The sequence below is a fragment of the Bos indicus x Bos taurus genome, chromosome 5, assembly GCF_003369695.1.
Source record: "Bos indicus x Bos taurus breed Angus x Brahman F1 hybrid chromosome 5, Bos_hybrid_MaternalHap_v2.0, whole genome shotgun sequence".
Classification (NCBI taxonomy): domain Eukaryota; kingdom Metazoa; phylum Chordata; class Mammalia; order Artiodactyla; family Bovidae; genus Bos; species Bos indicus x Bos taurus.
In genome coordinates this window covers 91,287,200-91,297,564 of record NC_040080.1, presented here as the reverse complement: position 1 = coordinate 91,297,564, position 10,365 = coordinate 91,287,200, and positions in this window count along the sequence as shown.

Sequence of the window (10,365 nt, the reverse complement as noted above, 5' to 3'; positions counted from 1 at the left end):
CTTATAGGAGCTAAAGGATCTTAAAATTCAAACTGCAGAGTTAAAGAATTCTTTTAGAGAAAGTGACTTATGGGATTTTTTTTTAAAGAAAACTTATAGATTTTAGGTGAAGAGATGGTAGGGATGTTGCAGGCAGAGGGTACAACTTGTGGAAAGGCACAGAGGCAAACAGCAAAAGTGGTTCAAGGTGTAGAATTGGGTGGGAGTGGCTTGTAGAGGATGGAGCTATACGACCAGTGGGGCCAGATCATGAGACCCTTGCATTTTATTCATTAAAATTTTTTTATTGGAGTATAGTTGATTTACAATATTGTGTTAGTTTCAAGTGTATAGCAAAGTGAATCAGTTCTCTCTCTCCATAAACATATATCCATTCTTTTTTTAGGTTCTTTTCCCATGTAAGTTGTTAACAAAATATTGAGTAGAGTTCCCTGTGCTGTATAAGTCTTTGTTAGTTACCTATTTTATATATAGTAGTGTGTATATGTTAATCCCAATCTCCTAATTTATCACTTACTCCCACGTTTTCCCTTTGGTAACAGTAAGTTTGATTTCAAGATTTGTGAGTTTGTTACTATTTGTAAATAAGTTCCTTGTGTTGTTTTTAAAATTAGATTCCACATATAAGTGATATCATGTGATATTTGTCTTTCTCTGACTCACTTCACTTAGTATAATAATCTCTGGGTCCATCCATTTTGCTGCAAATGGCATTATGTCATTCTTTTCTATGGCTGAGTAATATTCCATTGTATACACGTACCATATTTTCTTTATCTGTTCATCTGCTGATGGACATTTTGGTTGCTTCTATGTCTTGGCTATTGTAAATTGTGCTGCTGTGAACATTGGGATGCATGTATTTTTTTGAATTATGTTTTTTTGTGAACATATACCAAGGACTGAGACTGCTGGATCATATGGTAGATTGATATTTAGTTTTTTAAGGAACCTCCATATTGTTCTCCATAATGATTATACCACTTTAAATTCCCACCAATCGTGTAGGAGGGTTTCCCTTTCTCCACACCCTCTTCAGCATTTTTTTGGTTTGTTTTTAGACTATTTGATGATGGCCATTCTGACTGGTGTGAGGTGATTCAGCATTGCATTTTTCTAATGATTAGTGATGTTGAGCATCACCAGCTTACAACCAGCCTTACTTACAACCAGCCTCCAATTTCTCTTCCACATGGAAGTAACAACTGAAACAGGGTAAATAGCCAGGCTTTGTCCCCTGAGGACACCATAAAATAACAGTCATGGCAGGAACAGAGAGGGGCTAAACCTTGTTTGAGTAAAAGGATCAGTTGAGCTCAGTTCAGTCACTCAGTCTTGTCTGACTCTTTGTGACCCCATGAATCGCAGCATGCCAGGCCTTCCTGTCCATCACCAACTCCCAGAGTTCACTCAAACTCATGTCCATCGAGTTGGTGATGCCATCCAGCCATCTTATCCTCTGTCGTCCCCTTCTCCTCCTGCCCCCAATCCCTCCCAGCATCAGAGTCTTTTCCAATGAGTCAGCTCTTCGCATGAGGTGGCCAAAGTATTGGAGTTTCAGCGTTAGCACAGTCCTACCAAAGAACACTCAGGACTGATCTCCTTTAGAATGGACTGGTTGGATCTCCTTGCAGTCCAAGGGACTCTCAAGAGTCTTCTCCAACACCACAGTTCAAAAGTATCAATTCTTTGGTGCTCAGCCTTCTTCACAGTCCAACTCTCACATCCATACATGACCACTGGAAAAACCATAGCCTTGACTAGATGGACCTTTGTTGGCAAAGTAATGTCTCTGCTTTTGAATATGCTATCTAGGTTGGTCATAACTTTCCCTCCAAGGAGTAAGCGTCATTTACTTTCATGGCTGCAGTCACCATCTGCAGTGATTTTGGAGCCCCCAAAAATACTGTTTTCCCATCTATTTGCCATGAAGTGGTGGGACCAGATGCCATGATCTTCGCTTTCTGAATGTTGAGTTTTAAGCCAACTTTTTCACTCTCCTCTTTCATTTTCATCAGGAGGCTCTTTACTTCCTCTTCACTTTCTGCCATAAGGGTGGTGTCATCTGCATATCTGAGGTGTTTGATATTTCTCCCGGCAATCTGATTCCCACTTGTGCTTCTTCCAGCCCAGCGTTTCTCATGATGTACTCTGCATAGAAGTTAAATAAGCAGGGTGACAATATATAGCCTTGACGTACTCCTTTTCCTATTTGGAACCAGTCTGTTGTTCCATGTCCAGTTCTAACTGTTGCTTCCTGACCTGCATATAGGTTTCTCAAGAGGCAGGTCAGGTGGTCTGGTATTCCCATCTCTTTCAGAATTTTCCACAGTTTATTGTGATCCACACAGTCAAAGGCTTTGGCATAGTCAATAAGGCAGAAATAGATGCTTTTCTGGAACTCTCTTGCTTTTTCAATGATCCAGGGGATGTTGGCAATTTGATCTCTGGTTCTTCTGCTTTTTCTAAAACCAGCTTGAACATCTGGAAATTCATGGTTCACATATTGCTGAAGCCTGGCTTGGAGAATTTTGAGCATTACTTTACTAGCGTGTGAGATGAGTGCAATTGTGCAGTAGTTTGAGCATTCTTTGGCATTGCCTTTCTTTGGGATTGGAATGAAAACTGACCTTTTCCAGTCCTGTGGGCACTGCTAAGTTTTCCAAATTTGCTGGCATATTGAGTGTAGCACTTTCATAGCATCATCTTTTAGGATTTGAAATAGCTCAACTGGAATTCCATCACCTCCACTAGCTTTGTTCGTAGTGATGCTCTCTAAGGCCCACTTGACTTCACATTCCAGGATCTCTGGCTCTAGGTCAGTGATCACACCATCATGATTATCTGGGTCGTGAAGATCTTTTTTGTACAGTTCTTCTGTGTATTCTTGCCACCTCTTCTTAATATCTTCTGCTTCTGTTAGGTCCATACCATTTCTGTCCCTTATCGAGCCCAGCTTTGCAAGAAATGTTCCCTTGGTATCTCTAATTTTCTGGAAGAGATCTCTAGTCTTTCTCATTCTGTTGTTTTGCTCTATTTCTTTGCATTGATTGCTGAGGAAGGCTTTCTTATCTCTTGCTATTCTTTGGAACTCTGCATTCAGATGCTTATATCTTTCCTTTTCTCCTTTGCTTTTCACTTCTCTTCTTTTCACAGCTATTTGTAAAACCTCCCCAGACAGCCATTTTGCTTTTTTGCATTTCTTTTCCATGGGGATGGTCTTGATCCCTGTCTCCTGTGCAATGTCACGAACCTCCGTCCATAGTTCATCAGGCACTCTGTCTATCAGATCTGGTCCCTTAAATCTATTTCTCACTTCCAAGGTATAATCATAAGGGATTTGATTTAGGTCAAACCTGAATGGTTTAGTGGTTTTCCCTACTTTCTTCAATTTCAGTCTGAATTTGGCAATAAGGAATTCATGATCTGAGCCACAGTCAGCTCCTGGTCTTGTTTTTGCTGACTGTATAGAGCTTCTCCATCTTTGGCTGCAAAGAATATAATCAATCTGATTTCGATGTTGACCATCTGGTGATGTCCATGTGTAGAGTCTTCTCTTGTGTTGTTGGAAGAGAGTGTTTGCTATGACCAGTGCGTTTTCTTGGCAAAACTCTATTAGCCTTTGCCCTGCTTCATTCCGTATTCCAAGGCCAAATTTGCCTGTTACTTTAGGCAGTAACTCCTGTTACTACCCGAGGCAATCTACAGATTCAGTGCTGCTGCTGCGTCGCCTCAGTTGTGTCCGACTCTCTGTGACCCTATAGACGGCAGCCCACCAGGCTCCCCCATCCCTGGGATTCTCCAGGCAAGAACACTGGAGTGGGTTGCCATTTCCTTCTCCAATGCATGAAAGTGAAAAGTGAAATTGAAGTTGCTCAGTCGTGTCCGACTCTTAGCGACCCCATGGACTACAGCCCAACAGGCTCCTCCATCCATGGGATTTTCCAGGCAAGAGTACTGGAGTTGGGGTGCCATTGCCTTCTCCACAGATTCAGTGCAATCCCTCTCAAATTACCAATGCCATTTGTCATAGAAATGGAACAAAAATGTTTTAAATTTGTATGGAAACACAAAAGACCTCGAATAGCCAAATAGTCTTTAAATAGGAAAACGGAGCTGGGGGAATCAGGGCTTCCTGATTTCAGACTATACTACAGAATCTTGCATTTTAAGCTAAGGATTTTGAACTTTGATCTGAAAGCCATGAGAAGCCACCAAAGTATTTCAGGCAGGAAGTGGTTTTTTATTTAGCTTCTAGAAGCATCATAGAGAAGTTTGGGAGGGATGGGGCTGTGGCGAGGCTTAATTGAAGTAAGGAGTGGTGTGTGCAGAAGCAATGGAAGAAGAAGGGAAGGGTCGGTGTCTGGTTGTAGGAAGAAAGAGAAAGCTAGGATGATGTCTTGGGTTCCCAGCTTGAGTAACAGTGACAAACAGTGATTTTGCAATTTGCTGAGATTAAACAAATAAGAAGCAGGTTAGAGGTAAAGGAAACCCATAGTCAGATATTGGCAGATTTTATGGCAATAGGAAAATGAGGCATGAATGGGAGAGTGGTGACGAATTGATTTACACTACAGTCCAGCCTGGTTAGAAAAGGGAATCAATCTTGGTTGGTAACCAAGACAGATTAGACTTATCCGAGGTTTCTAAGTTGAAAAATGGGTGGGAGAGGTAAAAGGCTGGAAGGCTGGGTTTCAAGAATGAAACTTTAGAGTAAAATTTTATATGTGGCACTTTGGAGGTAATGATGATGTGGTTCGATAGATGTTTAGTATGTCTGTTTTCCTCTAGAAATGGTAAGTTTATTTGTAGGAGCATTTTTTTCCCAAGGAGAGGATCTGTATCTTTCATCAGACTCCCAAGGAAATCTCTTAGGACCCTATAAAAATAAAGAATTGGTATTAGCCCCATCATAACCTGTTTCTCATATTTTCAGACATACCTGTCATGTAGTTGCTATATGAGCAGAAGGCAAATGTTTCTTTATAAAATTTAACTCAGAAGGGCCCTACAGAATATGAAGGGAAGAAAATAAAAGCACAATAGCAAAAAGGTAGCTGACAGGTTAGCAATTTATTAATAGTGTCTGCTCTGTCCAGTGTTTCCTCCCACTTTTAATATTGGGGCAGATGAGGGGTATGCATTGGCATGCAGTTTGGTATATGGCATCATTTATGTTTATAAATAAATGTATATCTTACTGTTTAAGCCTTTGGTTTTTTAGAAAGAAAGTTTTTCGATTTCTTTGTTCCTAAGCTTTGGTGGACAATAAAGTGGAACAAAAAGCTCTTCCTCTGGGATCAGAGTTAATAATTTGTTCCCATAACCTGAGAAGTGAGATAGAATTTGAAAGGAGTGATGTTTCTTTTATAAGCTTAATACTACCTGCTTAGCTTGACAGGTAAGATGGAAGCCAATATTGGAGGGACTAAGAAAATCCTGTAAGTATCCACAGTACTCCCTGTAGAAGTTACTTTCAGCAGCTGAAGCAAACACATTTCATGCAGGTGCCAATTTTTTATTGTCAGGTACAAAAATGAGAGCTTTTCCAAATTTTTATGAAAGATTTTAAAAATACGGACTCTTCAGAAAACATTATACTGTGTAAATAATTAAGTCAGTTGGAATGCCAGGATGACATTTATAGAAATGAAGGATCTTTTCTGATAGGAAAGTAGTCTTTATTCCTCTCACAAATACTTAGGGAGGCAGGGTCTTGACCACAGTGAGGGGCCATGTGGAGCAGTTCCAGTGCTCTTACTAACCATCTTATATATTGTTTCATCCTCACAAAAATCCTAGGACGTGTGGGTACTGTTACCCTCTTATGCTAAGTGACTAAAATATTAATAAAATGTGATGAGATTTGTTCAAATATTCTGACTTCAGGGACTTCCTTGGTGGTCCAGTGGCTAAGACTCTGCACTTCCAAAGCAGGGGGCCGGAGTTTGATCCCTGGTCAGGGGACGAGGGAGCTTCCCTGGTGGCGATAGGGTTAAAGAGTCTGCCTGCCAATGCAGGAAATGCAAGCGATGTGGGTTCGGTCACTGGGTCGGGAAGATCCCCCGGAGTAGGAAATGGCAGCCTGCCCCGGTATTCTCGCTTGGGAAATCCTATGGACAGAGGAGTCTGGCAGGAGTCCATGGGGCCACAGAGAACTGAACAAAACTGAGCAGCAAGTGACTAGATCCCGCATACTGCAACTAAAGATCCTGCACCTGGCACAGCCAAAATAAAGAAATATTTAAAAACAAACATTCTGGAAGCTTTTTTTCACTGGACCACAATGCAGGAAAAAACATTGAGGTGTCATTTGACAGAGGCCTTAAATAAAGAGTTGAGCAGCTTAAACTCAGTTTAATGCTGAATAGATATCTTTGTGATTTTGAGTTGTGGGAATGATCGAATTAAATTGTTCTGGAAATTATGAGCTCATGCTCAGAAAGGGGTGATGAAGGAGTGGAGGCATGGAGACCTGTTTGAAGCATTTTCTGGTATGAGAGACCAGGACTTGGGTGAGATATCTGTGCCTGCCTTAGGAAGCCACTTCTTTGTACCCCAGGAAAGTTGTTTGCTGAACTTCTGCTTTATTGTGGGTTGAATTGGGTGAAAGAGGGAAAGGAAGGTTAAGTCGGTTGTAAAAGGAATGTCTTTGTACTACTGTATCCAGATATATTATCCCCTCCTTGCCTTAGAGCTACTTCTGTCATACCCTTGAATCAGGTAACACCTGGCCAAGTCCCAGCGTAAATGGTTTATCACTCTAGCCATCTCCGTTCAGTCTATACATGTGGTCATCCAGGCATTAATTCTGAGGCTAAGATGGTTGCTGTGGAAGTGCAGTAGAAGGGACCAGTTGAGAGATTTGAAGAAGAGGCAGGACTTCATGATGAATCCATTGGCTTCAGAGTGAGTGCCTGCTATATAGTACACACTGTATTGGGCATGTAGAAGAAAGGAGGAACAGACTGGTGGCTATTGATGAGTGCTAAGAGACTTCTCAAAGATCCAGCGTCTTGAAACAGCCAGCAAATGCTTTCTAGGGCATCACTTTACCTCTTTCTTAGGACATCATTACAGATATTGAGGAAGCTGGAAAATGTTGTTTGTTTAGGGAAGAAGAGAGTGAATTATTTTTTGATGTGGTAAATCCGAAATATTAAAGTCATGGCAATTGTGAGGTTTAGGAATCTTCTTCACATAGATGGTGGTTCACAACCTAAGTTTATAAGAAACTCTCAAGGGACTGAACACAGACCAAATGAGTCCTAAGGGATGATTCAAGAGAATTGGTGGAGGAAGGGGCAAATGGTTATAGAGACTAGGATTCAGAAGAGCTGGAGAGGCAGGGCAGCATTGTAAGGAAGTCTGGGCTTTGGAGTCAGTTGAACTACGTGGGAATACCAGGATGGCCATTCACTCGGTGGCCTGGAAGTGACAGAACATCCACTGGTCTGCTTTCTTCTTTGTCGGGTGCAGATACTTACACCTGCCTGGTAAAGTTGTGAGTATTGTATGAAATAATTCTGTAAAACTCCCTAGTATAAAGAAGGTGGGTAATAAATGAAAATTTTTATTATTAGCTGTTAGAGTCATGGAATAAACAAATCATTCCAAGGAGAAGGTTGATATCAGTTTCAGATACATTGAAAGATTCAGATACGTGAAGGATGCAGCCTGGGTTGCACTGTGGGATGTGAGAGATTTTTATCTTTAAAAATGGTGAATTCTGGGAACTTCCCTGGCGGTCCAGTGGTTAAGACTATACTTCCAATGCAGGGGGTGTGAGTTCGATCTCTGGTCAAGGAGCTAAGATCCCATACGCCAATCATCCAAAAACAAAAGGTAAATTCTGAGTGGTAATTTTCCTTGTTCCCATGTAATTCTCTGTAGGTTCCCAAATAGTTTCCTTTAGAAACAAAATAATGTCATATATTATCTGTGTATTATTATTATTTTAAAAACTGAACTAGAAATGGGGAACATTGGCCACTTTATGTTCATTTCCCGGGCCTTCAGTTAATATGACATTTGCCTCAGGTCTGTGGTGATTCCATGGTTCAGGGAATCCTGGTTATTCTTTATGTAACCTGAATGCTTTTAGTTTTAAATATTGAGGTATTTAAAGTGACACTTATTGAATTGCTTTATTTTTTGCTTTTGTTGACATTAGTCTGCTATGATTCATTACACTGTGAACTCCTTAGCAGATAAATAAGAATTGAATTTCAGTTATGTTAAGTTCTGTGTTTTCTAAAGCAATACCAAAGAGAAAGGCTTATATTAGGGTCAAGAGTACAAAAGGAACTATTATGTAATGTTTTCCTCACTTTCTATTCAAGTGTGAAATATGTAGGAATTCAGGGGAAGCAGCTGGATTATTGGAACAGTTAGGAATAGGATATAATAAATATATAAATATAATAAAATTTAGTAAGTTTTTTTTGTTGTTATCCATTAAAATAAGTGTTGAGCTTATGGACCCAGGGTCTTAACAAAATTAGGAACAAGCTGATGGAAATAGTAGCCATCCCAAAATCTGCCCTTCGGGTTCCCAGCCCTGCCTACTGTCTTTCAGTTCCTTGAAGATATTGTTTTTCTTTTTTTTGTTTGTTTGTTTGTGACACAAGCTGATCCATCATGCTGAAAGACTCTATTCATCCTCTGAAATTCAGCTCAGATGTCACTTCCTCAAGGAAGCCTCTGATACTCTCCCTGAGAGGGCCAGATTTCATTCTCCTGAACTTCTTCCTCAGAGAGAGCACTGATCACAACTGTATATGCTCCCTAGGGCAGAGAACAAGTCTAGCTTATTCAGGGCTCTAAGCCAAGCACCAAGAGCAGAGTACACAGTAGGCATGCAGTAAATGTTGAATGAAGTTCAGCATTTATTAAGCACTAAGTACCTCACCTCGTTAACTCCTCACAGTTACCCTTTAGGGAGATTATCCCCGTTAACAGATGACGAGAGTGACACTAGCAAACTAACTTGCCCCAGGTCATATGGTCAATGAATGCCGCAGCCAGAACTTGATTCATGTCATTTTGATGGCAAAGCCAGTGTCCTTTTTTTCTTTTATTTCTCTCATTGCATGCTATTTTCCCATGGAAAAGCCAGTATTCTGAACATGGCACTATGCTTAGAAAGACAAACAGGAGGGTCTGATCAGAATGCAGAGATGTATTTATAATGGCCATTTGTAGTGTGCCTTCCCACCATACATTTCTGCTTTCCCTAATCACAGGCCCTGCTTTCATTTGGAGGATACACAACTCTCCTTGTCTCAGTCCCCATGGTTTGGGTGTCCTCAGCCCCTGGGATGAAGTGCTGTGCCCATCAGCATAACCCATCCCATTGAAATAGGATGAATGACTCAGGGATGGACTTCTGACCTAGTATTGTCAATTGAAGAATCAACTGAGACTCAAATGTAGAACTCTGGAGTGTTTCAAAAAGTTGTCTTGATCTTTTCAACTGGCCATGGGTCCTGGAAGCATGAAGACTGGCATTATTTCCAAAGACTTTACCACCTGAAAGAGAGAAGAGGGCAGATGTGGCCCTAGACACTGTCTGGCCACTGATAACATTATCTGAGCCTTGCCCAGGCTGTGCCTCGGGCTCTCTGTTCCTAAAGTGAAAGTGAAGTTGCTCAGTCATGTCTGACTCTTTGTGACCCCATGAAGCCTACCAGGCTTCTCCGTCCATGGGATTTTCCAGGCAAGAGTACCGGAGTGGGTTGCCATTTCCTTCTCTAGGGGCTCTTCCTGAACCAGGGATCGAACCCAGGTTTCCCACATTGCAGGCAGACGCTTTACCCTCTGAGCCACCAGGGAAGCCCCTCTGTTCCTAAACCTTTCACTAACTTGAGTCAGAGTTCTTTTCCACTTAAGTCTTTTTGGGTTGGGAGTTCTGTCACCAGAAATCAAGGGAATCTAACCAACACAGGACCTAAAAAGCATTGACATGTTTTGCCTCTTATCTGTTTCCATTTTGCATAGGCTTAAGCCATGTCCTTAGGTTCTTGGAATGATCATAAATGTGTGTTTTCTGGACCTGAGAAGGTAGTATAGCAGCGATGCTTGTCAAAACAGGTATTGTGGTTTTAGGAATCAGGGCTCTAAGACTAGCTGAGTACCTTGTGGAATGTGAGAAACTTCACTTATTTATCGCCCACCCCCGCCCCCCCCCGTAGAGAGTAAGGATAATATTTGCTACACCGTTTAAACAAAAGGGAGTTGAGAAGAATGTGCCCAGTACTTTGTACTTTGGTATTACACACCTTCCAGCAAGCCAATAATATTTCAGCAGATCAACCTTGGTTTTTCAGATTTCTCAATCCCTAGACTGACCTAACCAGTAGTAAG